Source organism: Enhydra lutris, unplaced genomic scaffold (genome assembly GCF_002288905.1).
Source record: "Enhydra lutris kenyoni isolate GAN:26980312 unplaced genomic scaffold, ASM228890v2 scaffoldscaffold19, whole genome shotgun sequence".
In the NCBI taxonomy this organism is placed as follows: domain Eukaryota; kingdom Metazoa; phylum Chordata; class Mammalia; order Carnivora; family Mustelidae; genus Enhydra; species Enhydra lutris.
Genome location: NW_019154103.1, coordinates 12,261,537 through 12,279,211, shown reverse-complemented (window position 1 = coordinate 12,279,211; position 17,675 = coordinate 12,261,537). Strand labels below are relative to the sequence as shown.

At 36.6% G+C, this 17,675-nt stretch overlaps 1 pseudogene; it reads right to left on the bottom strand.

The window, feature by feature from the left end:
• Nucleotides 1–2,784: 2,784 nt before the first annotated feature.
• Nucleotides 2,785–3,995, bottom strand: LOC111148431 (annotated as a pseudogene).
• Between the last annotated feature and the right edge of the window lie 13,680 nt (nt 3,996–17,675).

Sequence of the window (17,675 nt, the reverse complement as noted above, 5' to 3'; positions counted from 1 at the left end):
CCCTGCTACCGAGCAGGGAGCCCGATGTGGGACTTGATTTCCAAGCTCCAGGATCATGACCTGACCCAAAGGCAGACACTTAACTGACTGAGCCATCTAGGCGCCCATATCTTTGGTGTTTTTTCTTTTTTTTCTTCATGGGATGTGTCCAAACCACCTAGTACAGCACCCACAGGTAAAAGGTAAAAAGGTACTCAATTAGGATTTGTTAAATAAATAAACAAAAGTTATGTAATCCACATGAACTGCAAAGTACGTTGGGCTAAGGAAGACAACAGAGAAATTTTCATATGTATCTGCTTTTGCTGTTGTTGGGAGATACCGAAACAGGAAGCCAAATAGATTAAGGGTTTGTTTTGTTTCCTGGGAGAAGAACCACCTAGAAGCTGGTCCCTTTTACTACCCAGTTTACAGTATTTCCTGAGATTAATCATATCTTGCATTCGAATGATGCTTCTAGATTTTTTCTTAAAGGCCTGTCTTGTATGTTAGCTTGCTTTAGTCCCTATTTTGTAATAAAACTAAAGCTCAGAGAGGCAAAATCTTGTCCAATGTGTTACATTCAGCAAACGTGACTTCACATTGGGGTATCTAGGCTTTCTAATTTCATTAACTACCTTCACAGAGAGAGAAGACCAAGGATTACCCCACTGAGAAGCAGAAAGACAAGCACCGGGGTGTGTGTTGTTGTGTGGTGGTACTCAAAGTGTGATGTCTGTCGGCAGATGAGGAGGAGAACAGAGACGAATCGTTAGAATTACAGGAGAACATCGTCATTGACAACGACACATTTGTTGTTCAGTATTCAAAACATGTTTTAAAAGGCCAAAATGATATCTAAAGTATATTTCACAGTGCTTGTTTATGCCTTAACTGCTGTAAAATTTAGACTTTGTGAGGGGATTTATCTTTATTTTCCTTGCTTCTTGTCATGTAACTCTAACTCATTTAGAAACTTAAGGTCAACACTGAAATTTTGTCATTGTTTTTCCGTAGTTCTCAGCTCTCCAGCTATGAGTTCTCAATATTAGTAGCAATTTTTGCTTTTTGTTATCATGTATTTGTCAGATATTTCTGGAATACACAGCTGTTAACTGCAAAACTATTCTTTTAAGTGTCAACCTTCAATCATTCAGCTCTTTCATTTCTATTTTTTTCCCCTAGCAGCTGTTCTGTTGATTGTCTAGAAAATTGTCCCTTCTATGTTTAAAATTAAAACAGGAAGTACAAAATAAAAAGGTCATATGTGAAAAAGGATGGTAAAATCCTAAGAACCCAAGGGCTGAGCACCAAGAAATTGAAATGCATATGCCCCGTAAACACCCCCACATGCACACATTTGGAATGCAAAAACACACACTTAATGTCGGCCTTATTGAAACAACTCAGGAGAAGTATCAAATATGTTAAGTGCACACTAGGTGTTTATTACTTTGCTAAATGCTAAAACAAACTTTCAGGAAGTAGATAAGTTGTTACTGCCCTCATTTTAAAGTTGAGGAAACTGAAGCTCAGGGAAGTTAAATGACCTAATCAAGAGCCTACAGCCAGGAAATTGCATAGATGAGGTTGGAACTGAGTTTTGTCTTGATTTCAAAAAGCTTGTGTTCTCTTCTCTTTTTATCGCCTTTTCTCCTGATCTATTTCAGACATACAAAAAACTGTACAGAGAAAAATGAAAATCTAGGTACCCATCTGTCAATTTAAGGAAGAGAAAATTATAAATAAGTTGGACCCCGAATTATATTTGCCAGTCTCATTTTGCCTCTTTTCCTCCTGAATTTGTATTTTTCATTCCCATTTATATCTTTACATGTTTACTACATATATATGTCTCTAAGCAATATTTAGTGTTATTTGACACTAATGCTAATTTTTTACTCATCTTTATAGACAGATATGTGTAGGTGTATATATATATGCATATATATATACACCTACACATATGTGTCTATTTAAATACATATGTGTATGTTTATATACTGATATATGTGTATAAATATATGTATACTGTATATATATGATGAGATACATGTATATGCATATACTCTATTTATACTTGATGATGTTCAGAAGAATTCATCTGAATGATCTGAGCAAGGATTGGTGTGACTTTATCAAAAGCCTTTTTGATATCAGTGAAGATGATCATATGATACTTCTTAAATTTTATAATGTTATGGGTTTTATTCACTGCTTTTCTAATATTCAACCATCTTTGATTTTGTGAAATCTCTCTATTATGGTGCTGATATATTATTTTAAAATCTGCTTTTGGATTTTAATTTCTAAATTTGAGTGATTTGTTTTTAATTCAATTTATTTAAACTAAGAAAATATTCACCCATTTCTCCCATTTCCCACCCTCCATCTCTGGCAAATATAAATCTGTTCTCTAGATCTATGAGCTTGGTGTTTGTTTGTTTGTTTAAACTTCCATGTATAAGAGAGACTATATGGTATTTGTCTTTCTCTGATTTATTTCACTTAGCATAATGACTTTCGGGTCTACCCATGTTGTCACAAATGGCAAGATTTCGTTCTTTTTGATGGCTGAATAATATTGTATATATATACTACAACTTCTTTATCCATCCATGGATGAACACTTAGGTTGTTTCCACATTTTGGCCATCATAAGTAATGCTGCAATGGACACAGAGGTGTAATACCCCAAAACCATACTGTTTTGATCTTTTCTTCCCCCTCACTGCCTTTGGTCAGATTTTTATTCAGAATTAGGTGTCCAAGATGATTAGACATTTATGGAATAAACATTTAAGTTTAGGCAGCAGTCTTCTTTTCTTCTGTGGTGGGTTTCTTTTCTGCAGGCTTCTCTTCTCGGTAGCTGCATTTTTTTTTTCCCCACCAGAGGCTTCTTCTGCTCCTTCATGCCAACAGCCTCCTTTCCTGTCTTCCCTATCACAGGCTTCTTGCCTGGAACCCTTCTCATCTGAGTTGGCTTCCAGTGCTGCTGCTGCCTTATCCATCTGGAGTTTGTAATTCTTGCTCCAGGAAAGAATGGTTATTCCGGCTCCTGGTCTTGGCATATGGGTTTAGCTTCCATATGATTCTTGGGGTTTTGTGTGGATTCCACTTTAGGACTCTACCATGAACCCTCTTGTGTGGTGCTCAGAGGGCTCTTTGGATCTCTGAGCTTTTCCACAGATCATCTCACCTGCAGGTAGCACTTTTGGTCCGAAGGCAGAAACGTTCCACATGCTCTCCAGGGGGCAAGTTTCCAAATGTTCGGTTTGCTTACATTAAGGAGAGTCATTCCAAGGATGTTTCTGAAGGCCTTCACAGTACTGTTGTCCTCATTATACAGGACGCAGGGTCTCCTGTGCTGTATAGGACACATTTGGCCCTTGCCAGCTCTCATTTGTTGAGAGGCATAGACCTTCTTGATATCATTCCAGGCGTTAAGTTTCCGAAGAAGCAAATCAGGCTCCTTGGCCTTCTTGTAGCTTTGAGTTTTATCTCTGACCACCAAAACAAGTTCAGGCATTTTCTCAATTTGCTGACCTTTAGACATGCCCAGCGCTGGTAAGGCCGAAGGCGGCCCCAGGCGGAGCACGCGGCCTATCGCTTCTGTGTTGTGTTCACTATTGCAGTGCCTATGGTGTCAGGTCTTGGTCAGTGCAAACACGCAGCCCCTTGACACATATTTTCAAAACCACCCTGGCAAGAACTGTGAGTCTCACTGCCTCGAACTCTAAAAATCTGAGCCCCAAGACTCAGGATTGGTTTGCTGACATGCTAATTCACTGATAGCAGCACAGTGAATTCACTGTTAGTCTATTGTCATGCTAATTCACTGATAGTCTATTGTTTTTGCACAAGTTGGTGTGAACAAAGTTCGCAATACCTGGTCAACTGGGAGTCTTGAACACAGCAGGCAAAGTGACATTTTTGCCAGAAGATTCCCTCTTTTTGAAGTACACTGATACCAGTGGGCAGGCACTTGCCATGGCAGGGAGAGAAAGCCATGCTCCTCTCAAGCTCACTGGCTCCCAGAGGAAAAACTATTTTGATCTCTTGATTTTTTTTTTTTTTCAGACTAATGTTCTTGTTTTATTTAGATAAATATCCAGAAGTGGAATTGCTGATCACATGGTATTTCTATGCTGATCACATGTTTTGAGGAACCTCCATACTGTTTTCCACAGTGGCTTAACCAGTTTGCATTCCCACCAACAGTGCATTAAGGCTTCCCTTTTCTCCATATCTTCACCAACAATTATTACGTCTAGTCCTTTGGATAAAGGCCATTCAAACAGGTGTCTGGTGATACTTCACTGTGGTTTCGATCTGCATTTCTCTGTTTAAGGACGTAGAGCATCTTTTCATGTACCTGTTCATCGATATGGCTTCTTTAGAAAAATGTCTGTTCAGTTCTTCTGCTCATTTTTAATTGGACTTTTTTTGCTATTGAATTGTATGTGTTCTCTATATATTTTGGATAAAGATTTTATTTATTTATTTGACAGAGAGAGATCACAAGCAGGCAGAGAGGCAGGCAGAGAGAGAGGAAGGGAAGCAGGCTCCCTGCTGAGCAGCGAGCCCGACGCGGGACTCGATCCCAGGATATAAGCCTCTTCACAGATATATGATTTGCAAATATTTTCTCCCATTCAGTAGGTTGCCTCTTCATTTTGTTGATGGTTTCCTTTGTTGTACAGAATCTTTATAGTTTGATGTAGTCTCTCTTGTTTATTTTTGCTTCTGTTGCTTTGTTTTTGGTGTCAGATTAAAAAAATCATCCCCAAGATCTATGTCAGTTTCTTACCACCTGTGTTTTCTTCAAGGAGTTTTATGGTCTTAGGTCTTACATTCAAGTTTTCAATCCATTTTGAGTTCACTTTTGTGTATGTTGTCGACAGTGGCCCAATTTCATTCTTTTGCATGTGGATGTCCAATATTCCCAACACCATTTATTGAAGAGACTGTCCTTCCCCATTGCATATCCTTGGCTCCTCTATCGTAAATTAATGAACTATATATGCGTGGATTTATTTCTGGGCTCTGTATTCTGTTCTGTTGATCTATGTGTCTATTATTATGCCAGTACCCTACTGTTTTGATTACTACGGCTTTTTAATATAGTTTGAAACCAGGAAGCATGATGCCTTCAGCTGGGCCCTTCTTTCTCAAGATTGCTTTGGCTGTTTGGAGTTTTTTGTGGTTCCATACAAATTTTTAGGATTGTTTTTTCTTTTTCTGTGAAAAATTCCTTTGGAATTTTGGTAGTAATTGCACTGAATTCTAGACCTCTTTGGGTAGTATGAATGTTTTTAACAATATTAATTCTTCCAATCCATGAGAATGGAATACCTTTCTATTCGTTTTTATCATTTGCAATTTCCTTCATCAATGTCTTATAGTTTTCAGTGTACAGGCCTTTCATCTCCTTGGTTAAATTTATTCCTAGGTATTTTATTCTTGCTGATGAGATTGTAAATGGGTTTTTTAAATGTGTTTTTCTGATAAGTTGTTAGTTTGTAGAAAAAACCCAACTTTTCATGTGTTGGTTTTGTATCCTCCAATTTTACTAAATTTTTTAGTTTTAACAAGTTTTTGATGGAATGTTTAGGTTTTCTATATATAATATCATGTTGTCTGCAAATAGTGACAATTTTACTTTTTCTTTTCCAATTTTGATGTCTTTTCTTTCTTTTCTTTTCTTTTTTTTTTTTTTTTGCCTAATTGCTGTGGCTAGGACTCTCACCACGATGTAGAATAAAATGTTAAGAGTGGGCATCCTTGTTTTATGCCTGATCCAATGTTGAATGTGATGTAAACTATAGGCCTGTCATATATGGCCTTTATTTTATTTTATTTTTTTTTAAGATTTTATTTATTTATTTATTTGACAGAGAGAGATCACAGTACACAGAGGCAGGCAGAGAGAGAGAGAGGGAAGCAGGCTCCCCGCCGAGCAGAGAGCCCGACGCGGGACTCTATCCCAGGATCCCGAGATCATGACCTGAGCCGAAGGCAGCAGCTTAACCCACTGAGCCACCCAGGTGCCCCATATATGGCCTTTAATATGTTGAGACATGTTTCCTCTATACCAGCTTTGTTGAGAGTTTTTATCATAAACAGACGTTGAATTTTGTTGAATGCTTTTTCTGCATTTATTGAGATGGTCATATAATTTTTATTGTCCATTTTGTTAATGTGGTATATCACATTGACTCATTTGCAAATGTTGAACCATTCTTATGTCCCTGGAATAAATCCCACTTGATCACGGTGTATAATGCTTTTAATGTATTATTGAATTTGATTTGCTGACATTTTGTTGGGTGCTTTTGAATCTATGTCACCAGGGTTATTGACTTTTAATTTTCTTTTCTCATGACAACTTTGTTGGTTTTTGTAACAGTATAATGCTGGATTTGTAGATGAGTTTGGTAGAGTTTCCTCCTCTTCTATTTTTTCTGTTATATCTAAACTTTATTTAAGATTTACACACTAATATTTATTTATTTATTTATATTTTATTTATTTATTTGACAGAGAGAGAGAGAGAGCAAGAGAGAGACACACAGAGAGAGAAAACACAAGTAGGGGGAGTGGGAGTGAGAGAATCAGGCTTCCCACTGAGCAGGGAGCCTGATGCGGGTCTCGATCCCAGGACCCTGGAATCATGACAAGAGCCGAAGGCAGACACTTAACAACCAAGTCACCCAGGTGCTCCTATGCACAGATATTTAGAAGTAATATTGATCAGAGCCAATAATCCAGGACAACTAACTTCCTTCCTTCTTTCCTCTCTCCCTCCTTCCTCCTTCCTTCCTTCCTTTCTTTCTTTCTTTTTCTCTCTCTCTCTTTCTTTTTTTCTTCCTCTACTTATTTTTTTCTTTGGGTTTTCCTGGACTTTGCAGTTAATTTGAATGCAAACTCTAAACCAGGATAAAGGCACATTTGGTGAATAAATTGTTTGTGTCCCTTCTTTTACAAGGACCTTCAAATATCAGTTTTATGTACTGGTATCATTTAATTTCCTACATTATGCAGGGCAAGACCTTGTCTTGTATCCTCATATATTTTTTAAGATCCAAGGTTCATGGTTACTTAACTAAGTTCAGTCTGTAAACATGTTTTTTATAAACAACATGGATCTGGCATCCCCCAGACCAAGTGATCTGAGAGGCACCAACCAAGATGGTAGCTGCAGTGTTTTTTATTTTTATTTTTTTAAAGATTTTATTTATTTATTTGACAGACAGAGATCACAAGTAGGCAGAGAGGCAGGCAGAGAGAGAGGTCTCTGCTAAGCAGAGAGCCCAATGTGGGGCTCGATCCCAGGACCCTGGGATCATGACCTGAGCTGAAGGCAGAGGCTTTAACTCACTCAGCCACCCAGGTGCCCCTAGCTGCAGTGTTTTCTATAACTGAACATACTAATTCTTCTGACATATTCTATTGGTCACACCAATAGACCAACTCTAGTATAATATGGGAGGGGATCACACAAGGGTGTTAATACTGTGAGGTGGGAATCATTAGGTGCCACTGTAGAAGCTGGCTGCCAGGTACATATCCACATTTAAATTCTATTAAATCTAGTCTGTACTGATGGTTCATGACAGCAGTGTATTCACAGAACCCTAGATAATATCTGACAAATAGTAGGCTACTAATAATTTTTAATAATTGGCTAATTTTATATTATCATAGATACGGGTTTTAGGTTTTTCTAGGGAGATCTATAGAAGAAGGGTATTTCAGCTACCATAATTTAGTAAAGAGAAGTTAAAGGCATGCATAATTACTGTGTATATGTGAATCTTGGGCATTACTTCAAAATTTTATTCCTCAAAGAGGAAAGTTCAAGAGAATGGGCATTTAAAATTGTGATCCAGTTTTTACTGTTAGATATATTGTTATTTTGAAGTTATTTAGGGTACATTATAGGATAAAATATTAAGTAAATAAGTTAATGGTTTAGGAATAAAAGTTTCCATAGAGAGGAAAACAAGTATAAGATATTAAAACACTTTGTGGTTTTAAATGAGCTAGAAATATCAGTGAGCACTTGTGAGTCTACCCATTCATCTATCCAAATAAAAGATTCTATTAATTTCCCTAATCTTATAAAAGAAACAATGACAATCTAACAGAAATGAGTACCCCAACATACTATTTTTCACTAAAAGGAACAAAGGCTCCTTGGAGATACGGCTGATTCTAAATCTGAAACAGAAAAAAAATTTTTATTATAAAAATTTTATTTTATTTATTTATTTGGCAGAGAGAGATCACAAGTAGACAGAGAAGCAGGCAGAGAGAGAGGGAAGCAGGCTCCCCGCTGAGTGGAGAGCCTGATGAGGGACTCGATCCCAGGACCGTGAGATCATGACCTGAGCCGAAGGCAGCAGCTCAACCCACTGAGCCACCCAGGCACCCCTGAAACAGAAAAATTTTAAGATTAGCCTGGGACATCTTGCCCGAGAAAGCAAGAAAGCTATCAAATTCTAATGTGGTCATATTAAAAGGATATATGATACAGCTTGCAGGAGGTCCCACTGACCTCAGATAAGGCAACTCAAACATCAAGAAGATTTAATATGTTGGTTAACTGAACATACAAAAATAATAATAATATGCAAAAGAAAGGAAAAGAGAAAAAAGGAAACAAGAAAGGAAAAAAACTAATGAGGTACTATATGTTGGCTAACTGAACATAATAAATAAATAACCTCTTAAAAAAAGATTTAAACAGGGTATATAAAAAATTATGAGTCCATGGTGAGACAAAAAATAAAAATAGAAAAACAATACCAAACAAAACACACTAGCCCCAACATACTGATTCCCAATGGAGTTTTCTAAGACACCAACTCATTACTCTGACAACTAATAAAAAATCAGGTATTTATTCTGCCCGAATAATAGTTGACCATAGAATGATATCCTTTTTTTTTTTTTCATTGAATTCCAACTGACATAAATATCCTTTTAGTTTCAGGTGTAAATCACAGTGATTTGATATTTTATAAATATTTTATAAATGAATGCGAGAAAAAAATCACCCAACTGAGCAATGGGCCAAAGACCCTAAGAGACACCTCACCAAAGAAGAGATCAGATGGCAAATAAGCATATGAGAAGAGGCTCCACATTATGTCATCAGGGAAATGTAAATTAAAACAACTAGATACCACTAACCATCTATGAGAATGGCCAAAATCCGGAACACTGACACCACCAAATGCTGGTGAGGATGGGGAGCTACAAGAAATCTCATTCACTATTGGTAGAATATAAAATGATATGGCCACTTGAAAGACAGGTTGGTGGCTTCTTACAAAACTAAACATACTTTTGTCATATGACCCAGCAATCGTGCTTCTTGGTATTTTCCCAAATGAACTGAAACCTTATGTCCATTCAAAAATCCGCACATAGATGGTTATAGCAGCTTTATTCATAATTTCCAAAGTTTGGGAAAAAAAACTCTGGAGCATCCAGACAGTGGAATACTATTCAGCACTAAAAAGAAATAAACTCTCAAGCCATGAAAAGATGTGGAGGAAAGGTAAATGTTTATTACTAAGTGAAAAAAGCCAATCCGAAAAAGCTGGATTCTGTATGACTCTAACTATACGACCTTCTGGAAAAGTTTAAACTATGAATCCAGTAAAAATTTCACTGGTGTCCAGGGGTGGGGGTGGTAGTAGGGATGAACAGGTAGAATAAAGAGGATTTTTAGGACAGTGAAACTACTCTGCATGATACTGTAACGATGAATACATGTTTGGGATTTTTTGTTGTTTTTGATACACATTATTATATATTTGTTCAAACCCATACAATATAAAACATCAGGAGTGACTCCTAATGTAAACTATGGACTCTGGGTGATTAACATGTTTCAAAATGTAGGTTTACCAATGGTAACAAATGTATCACTCTTTGGGGGTTGCTGATAATGGGAGATAGGCTATGCGTGTGTGGGGGCAGGGGTATACATATATGTCTATACATTGTGCTGTGAACCTAAAAGTACCCTAAAGAAATAAAGTCTTAATAAATTAAAAAAATGTTAAGAGGTCTGTGATTTGGGTCAACATAATAGCACACTTGGCAATTATGAGTAAAAATGAACCGGCACCTAGAGATATGGTCTTAGGTATTACACAGACGGAAGGAAAATTAATGATATTCTTGCCTTCTTGGTCATGAGCTAGTTCAGAAAATGTGGTAAGGCTTGTGGATTCAGCCTTGGTGTAGACATGATCATCAAAAAGGTAACTCCGTTTTCCCTGGAATGATCTGAGAGAGCCCAAGTACCACATGGGTCCTAGCACAGTGCATTTGTTTTTCCTCCATTTATTTGATCCAGGTTCAAGATAGATTATTTGCCTGATTTGGTTTACACCTTTGTTTTCCCTATGAAATGTTTTTTTTTTTTTAAAGATTTTATTTATTTATTTAACACAGAGAGAGAGAAAGAGAGAGAGAGAGAGAGAGATTGGAAGTAGGCAGAGAGGCAGGCGGGGGCAGGGGGAAGCAGGCTCCCCACTGAGCAGAGAGCCCCATGTGGGGCTCGATCCCAGGACCCTGAGATCATGACCTGAGCCAAAGGCAGAGGCTTAACCCACTGAGCCACCCAGGCACCCCTCCCCATGAAATTTTTTAAGCATACAAGGTGAGGGACCATGTCTTATTCGGGCTTGTCAATCACTATTTCCTGAAGCAAAGAATTTTTCAGAGCAAAGACAAGAAAAAGTCACTTAGACTCACATATTCCAGGCCTAAAAGAAGCCAGGTCACCTGCCTATTTATTATAAAAGTGGAATTAATGCCACTTTGCAAGCTTACAGATATGAAGACAGCCGCAAAGTCCCAATGTGAATAGCGTTTGTGGAATTACATAGTTACAGAAAAAATCAATCTCCTGAAACATTCTCTCAGCAATAACAATGATAACCCTATTCTGTTTCTTTTGCTAATCTGAGTTATTGACTGGGTGGAGGTGGGAGGTGAGAAGCCGCTAGCTGTTCACATGGGTGGTATACAAGATAATCTTAAAGATTCTCTGCCCCAAATTATGTTCACTCTTTTCTGTTTCTTATACTTGCAAATCCTATATTTTTAATACTAAGAAAGGCCTTGATAGAATATGGAATAAAACAAAAAGTGATCTGTTTCCAAACTGATAATAATTTGGCCTCTATGCTCTTGCTACCTCCCTGCTGTTTATGTTTTCTTGTCAGCTGTACACCCAGGCAGAAAAGACCGACTTCCTAGATAACAGAGGGTTCTCTCGAAATGGGAGGATCTGGGTTTCCTGGCTGAAAACTCCAAACAAACTCTTAAGATCCATGTAACATAATTAAATTCTTGGCGGTGCAGAATTGATCAACAGGGCCAATCCAGGAGCAGTGACAGGTCTGGCGACAGCATAAAGAATCATAAAGAAGCTGTATGTCTTTGGAAGGAGGAAAGTAGATAGACGCGTTTTCTTCCAGTTTGGAAACTGCAGATATTCTATTTTTCTTCCTTTAAATAATTCTGGGATTAGGGGACAGATGATTTTATCTAAATTTCAATTCATAAAATTTCTCGTATGTCTAAGCATTTTCTGCATTTGACTTAAGAGGTACATGTCATAAAAATCAACAGAATATTTTCTTTAGAATGTTAGGAACATACAGAAATCTCAGCAGAGATATTGCTGTATCAAATATGTTTTGATAAATAACAAATCTCAAAGGTTTTGTATTTTATTCATCCAAGATTTTAACAAAAAATAATCTGAAGAGGCTAGTGACATGAAGGGATCCTCTAGGAGGAAAGAATATCCATCCCTAGTTTTCAATTACAGATTAAACATTTATGCAAAGATCAACCATGAAAGGATATGAACAAAGGTTTGGGCAATTAAAATGTTACCAGTTACAGCACAGAAGGGATAAGAAATCTGCTTTTCTCTTTTCAGTCAATTGCATTTTAACTATTAGAAAACAAAATATTCCAATGAACATCTGTCAGGACTATGTTGAATAGTCCTTTAGAATGTTTTTATGTTTAATTAAAGGTTTGTTTTCATATTACCCTGAGCACTATTCATTGGGGGTACAGACAGAAGAAAGGGACTAAACATATTAATATAATTAATATCTAATCAATAGATACTAATTGATATGTAGGGAAATTGAACATATCAGTTGAGCCTATTTATGGCATGAACTAATTTAAAAACCAACAAGCTTTGGAATGTCATAAAGAAAACCAAAGCAAAATGTAGTCTCCCTTTTCACCACACTTTTGGCAAATGTAGTAAATGAGCATAGAGATATAAAAAATATATATAATCCAGGGATTATTAGTCACTTTACAAAAAAGAGGCTTTTATTTTAAGAAAGTATTTTTACAGGAATTATTTCTATAAGTATTAATATATAACTCATTTTATAATTGAGTAATTATATATTACTACATTTAAAGGATGCTAGTAGTGCTCACCATGAGACATTTTTGTGTTGAACCAGGAGACAATTTATTAAAAATTCTTGAGTGATACTTAGTTTAATCCTCATGTGTCTGTTTCTTTCAGTGGGAGTGATACCAAAACAACAACATCGACTGTCAAAAGTACCATTTTCCCAAATATGTCACATAAATCATTAATATGAGTTGATTTTATGATGAAAGACTGCAGGTCAATTTTAAGTATAAGAAAATAAGTATGGCCAAGTATTATAAAACAGACATGAAACGTCTCACTAACATTCTTTATTATTTTAAATTCCTTTTCTGTACTTTTTGCTACCCTTATGCCTACTTTTTCCTGTCTCCACTATACCTGTCTACCCTCCACCTTGTTTCCTCTACTCTCATTCCTTGCTGTCTACAGTGGTGCCCAGTGTCTGCAGTGTATGTCTTTGGAAGGGGGAAAGTAGATAGGTGCGTTTGCTTCCAGTTTGGAAACTGCAGATACTCTGTCTATAAATGTCACACAGTGACATTTCCAGCACTGCTTCGTTCTCTGTTAGCATATATTATTGTATTTAGATATTAGTAAATTAGTATATTTAAGTATATTAGATTATAGCAATATGGACTATGGAACTGCCAGGCTATCCAATTCACTGGGCACATCAAAAGGCTTATTTATCTATGACACAAGCAGCTCTAGGCACATTTTAACTTACTTGTCTTTATTTGCTCTAAAGAAAATTTCTCAGAGTTTGACTTTATTTTCAGAGGATCACTCTGAACACTGATTTCAAACTCTGAAAAATAAGCCCTTCCAATATTTCTTAGCTAGACAGATGAATAATTACTAATCAGTAGATAAGGTGGGTAAAGCGGTTCTCATGACTTCTAGTCAGCATCGATCTACGACACACCTGAGAGTTCGATTTGGTAAATACACAAAGAAAAGCATGGGGAATAGTGTTTAAAGTAGAAAGGACTCAAAATAAAAGAAAAAGGAAATGTTCTAGAGGAAACAGGCCTTAAAATAGTGCCTTTTCCTGTCCACAAAACCAGCTCTGTCACAATCTAGCAGGTGTAGTCATGGCTGATTTTTCCCTGTCTGCTGTGTTACAGTCTCTGGTGATTGGAGGCTAAAGCCTAGGGCATGTACGAACACAACTGATGGGTGAGAATGGTCAAATAACGCAACTGTCACAGATTTTGCAGATGTAGGTTTCCAGATTCCAAAGGTGCGGGCCACTTGTGATGCCCCCGTAAAAACAGCCTTTCATGTTTATATTGAGGCCATTTACCTAAAAGACTTTGGAAGCATACTAATGCCATCATCCCTCAGGTAGCACATGAATCAGGTGTTTGGAGAGTTATTTACTTAAGAACTTTCGGACTGATTTGAATTAGATTGTTTAAAAAGTAGGTACAGAATGTTAATAATGAAAGTTATATCACTTATTTATAGATGGAACCAAATATGGAGGTAAAACAATAAATGAGGTTAATTTTTTTCAATCTCTGAGTGAGGACATACAGAAAATATTATGTAGACATATTTTCTTTTACTTTAACCAATTAAACAAATCGATGTTTATGACTCTGCCCACAGCTCTGAGTGTTGATTGCCTCACATCCCAAGGGGTCAGTTTCTTGCTCACCCTGTTATCTCTTCTTCTTGGTCAAGTTTACACGGCCTCAACTGAGTTACAAATGTCTATTTATATAAAAAGACGGTGGATAACCTCCCACTGTTCATTTTCTGCTCTACGGTTGCTGTAGTTTTCCTTTGTGTTTTCTACTCATTTACCAGTTCAGAACATCAGAAAGGTAGAAGAGGTATCTGTAGATGTACTTGTGTTTTGAGAAAACGTTATTTGGTCAGGTGATTTCCAAGTCTAACCACAACATCCCTTTGTGTGTCAGCAAAGGAACCACATCCACAATTCTAGAACTCTACAGTTCTTTGCCTTAAAAGACTACAAGAGATGAGAATGCAGTCCACGTCTATTTATTTATGAGTAATCTGACCAGTTTAAGTGATCAAAATCATACAACTTGTTAGCAACACTAGTAAACCAAAGCGCAGGCTTCTAGTTCCAGTTTGGGGCCGTTCCCCTTGTCCACTGTAACCTGTTTGTTCAAATATATGTGACATTCACTGCACTTAGAGTATAGATATGGATGCTACTGGAGGAGTTTTCAAACAAAATCAAATTCATGACCAATTGATTTTTGTGTCATGAACAGCAATAGCAATTGAGCTTATAGATAAAGGTACACTTCACAGTATTTTCTTACAACTATTTTTTTAAGAAAGGAAAGATTTTATTAGATGATCTCTGTTGTTCCTTCTAGTTTTAATAGCCTTGGAATTCATGAATCATCCTAGAACGCATAGGTATGCAGCAAATGGCAAGAGGCATGCCTTTGTAAATTCAAAATGTTGTGATAGTGCACATTTACGGCTGAAAACACGGAATAAGAATAACCATCGCAGTTGAAATGAGTATTCTCCCTTTAATGTTGCTATATCTCATACTCTCCTGCCCCCACTATTTTCCCATTTCATTCCCCATCAATCCACATACTGTGCTCTGTCTATAAATGCAGTGTGGTGGAATCAAAAGAGAATGAGCTTTGGCATATGATAGAAATAATATTTGAATCCAGGCTATGTGACCTTGAACTACACACTTAGTCATTTTCTGAGTCTCAGTGTCTTCCACTGTATAATATAATTAGATTACACAAACGTAAGTCTGTGGATGTGGTTACGAGGATCAGTGATCTTAAGTGGAATATGGTTAGCACAGTGTTGTGATCTGATACTGATAACCAGATTCTTCTTATTTTTATAAACAAGTATTCTGCAGATTTAAAGGGTGGGGGAAGGAGGAGGAGACCAAACACCCAGCTATGTCCCTTCAAACATTTTATTGTAAAACTCACTTTTCTCTTTGCTCTCATAATACTCAGCTCTGCTAAATGCAAGGGACAAAAATAGTTCATTGCTATTTTAAAAATTCACTTCAAGCACAGTTTTACTTTGGTTGACTCTAACATTAGTGATTACAGTCTCAGTTACAATGGTGTCTGCCTGCCTAGCTAAATATCTTAAGGCATATTTCTTATCTCTATGTTGCTTACAACTTATATGATCAATGAGTTCTCATTGGTTTCAGATGAAAGCATGATGGGACAAAATGTTGGCTTTAGTTAATAACATGTAATTGTGGTTAGTTAAAATGAAAGTTAATATCAAGATACACCAAGTAGAGAACAGAAAAGAAATTAGGAAGAAAGTAAAATATGAAAGAAAATTTAATCTAAGCCAAAGAGCAGAGTATGCTTGATATTCCTGAATTGAAAGCAGGTGGAGAGAAGGAAAGGACTATAAAAATTGTGAAAGATGTGGTTCCCTAGGAAAAAATATATTACTTTGTCTTTTACGGCTCCCATTTTCTAAGATTAAAGTGACTGCACTGAATGCATTTTTAAAAATTGTTTCTGAATTCATTTCTTAAAAAAATTATTTTACTAGCAGTCGTAGTAATTTATGTTCATTGTAAAAATTTCAGGCTATGTGGAGAAACAAAGGGGAGAAAACTAAAGTTTTCCCCCAAGATAACCACTGTTAACTTCTGGTATCTTTTCATCTGTTCTTTTTTAAATGTATAATCCATATATAATCTTATTTCTTACAAAATATGGATGTTAGTATGCAAACAGTTTAAAACACTTCTGGTATGGTTTTTTTTTATATATGCAAAAAGGAGAAAGACTGTATAATGAATAGCCATGTGCCATTGACAATTATCAAGATATGGCCATCTTGCTTTATCTTTACCTTCTGTTATTTGCAGTCTTGAATTATTTTAAAGCAAATCCAGATGATCTGTCATTTCATCCATAAACACTTCAATATTTAACTTTAGAAGATAAGAACTCTTGCACAAAACAAAACAATATCAATCACTAACAAAGTAACCACAGTTTCTTCATGATCTTCAAAGAGCCACATTATAATTGTTTTTTAATCTGGCTTCTCTTTGACAATATCATGGTTCTCCTTTATTCACAATAAAAGAGTCTATTGCATAGAAATGGTGAACTAATTTGTATTGACAAAATTAAGTATGTGAGTACCCATTTTCCAATATTTCACCTGAAATTGGAGCTTATCATTCTTTTCTTTTTTAAGATTTTTTAAATTAATTAATTAATTAATTTTAGAAAGAGAGAGAGAGTGTGTGTGTGCGCCAGCTGGGAGAGGGGCAAAGGGGGAGAACCAGAGGGGGGAGGAGCAAAGGGGGAGGGAAAGGGAGAAAGAATATCAAGCAGACTCCACCCTGGGTGCAGAGCCTAAGGCAGGGTTGGATCTCACCACCCTGAGATCATGACCCGAGTGGAAACCAAGAGTCAGATGCTTAACTGACTGTGCCACTCAGGTGCCCCGGATCTTACCATTCTTGTAATCATTGTCAATTTGTTAGATTAAAAATGTAAGCATGTTGTCCATATGTTTATTATCCACTTATGCTTTTATGAATTGCTTATTTATGCTTTTGCTTTGTTCCTATTGAAGTTTTGTTTTTTCTTACTGGTTTGTAAGAATTCTTCACAAGGGGGCTCCTGGGTGGCTCAGTGGGTTAAAGCCTCTGACTTTGGCTCAGGTCATGATCCCAGGGTCCTGGGATAGAGCCCCACATCGGGCTCTCTGCTCAGCGGGGAGCCGGCTTCCCTTCCTCATCTCTCTCTCTGCCTACCTCTCTGCCTACTTGTGATCTCTATCTGTCAAATAAATAAATAAAATCTTTAAAAAAAAAAAGAATTCTTCACAAGCCTGTGTATGTCCTCAGATTGTTCACACTGCCATAATTTTACCTTGCTTTTTATTTATTTACTAAATTGGAGCACCAGAGAGAAACAATATGGACATGTGGATTATTTGTATTACGGGAAAACATTTATTTTTCCAGGTACCATCCAAGCCTAGTTACAATGCCCCCTTTCCTGTTTCACATTTTGTCATATATTGCAAATGTTGCAAATATCTTCTCATTGTCATTTATTTTTCACCTTTGTTTACAGTAATTCTTTTCTGTAGTAAAATTTCCTTACCTCAAGAGAAACATAAATAGTACTAATTTTCTTCCTATATTTTTATTATTTCATTTTTCTATTTTAAAATCTTAACTCAACCTCAAATTATTGTAATATGAGGCATG